Source organism: Nelumbo lutea, chromosome 3 (genome assembly GCF_056320005.1).
Source record: "Nelumbo lutea isolate HS-2025 chromosome 3, American lotus-T2T, whole genome shotgun sequence".
Taxonomy (NCBI): domain Eukaryota; kingdom Viridiplantae; phylum Streptophyta; class Magnoliopsida; order Proteales; family Nelumbonaceae; genus Nelumbo; species Nelumbo lutea.
The window spans coordinates 63,963,891-63,964,565 of record NC_142686.1 but is presented as its reverse complement, the minus strand read 5'-3'; the positions used below and the strand labels follow the sequence as shown (position 1 = coordinate 63,964,565).

Genomic DNA, 675 nt, shown 5'->3' with positions numbered 1-675 from the left:
ATGCTTTTAAAACTTTTTTTTTTTGAGAAAATTTAACCAAGATTTATCGAGACTAAAAGGAGGGGGGGACCCCTGCAAGTTACAAAGGAGGAAGCTTATTGCTATACAGATGCTCTAAATACACACCAAATTTAGTTAGGCCATCTGCAATATAATTGTATTCCTTAGAAATCCACACTAAGTTAACATTCAATCCATCCAAAGAATCCCAAGCTTCAGTCAGATAGTATACCTTTCTCGGCCTTTTGGCTAAGATCAAGTGTAGTATCTGTTCTTATCAGCTTTTAAAACATTTCAAATGCTGTCAATGGTCTTCCATACACACCATGAAACCATCTTATTCTACTTTTCACTCATTTTATTTATTTATTTATAAAATGTTAATTATAAGGAGATGTATTGTAATAGAATCAATTCTCAAACAAAGGGACCATCTAAAGTTGTTGGACTTGAAGACAAACAACCGAAAGTTGTTCCATGCCCACTGAAACAATGTCTCAGCTAGTTTTATTCTCATGGACCGCGTCAAACTTTGAGTGCTGGATGCTGGTCCCAGCACTTTGTCTTTGTCATGATCCACAAGCAGAATATGACTTGTGTCGACAATGAGGCAATCTCTCTGCAGGATACAGTAATGCTTCTCTTGTCCTGCTACTAGTAACCATTACTATAACC

The 675-nt window shown here is 36.4% G+C and overlaps 1 pseudogene; it reads left to right on the top strand.

Annotated features, from left to right (window-relative positions):
• Positions 1-228: 228 nt before the first annotated feature.
• Positions 229-358, top strand: LOC148865333 (U2 spliceosomal RNA; annotated as a pseudogene).
• The last annotated feature ends 317 nt before the right edge of the window (positions 359-675 follow it).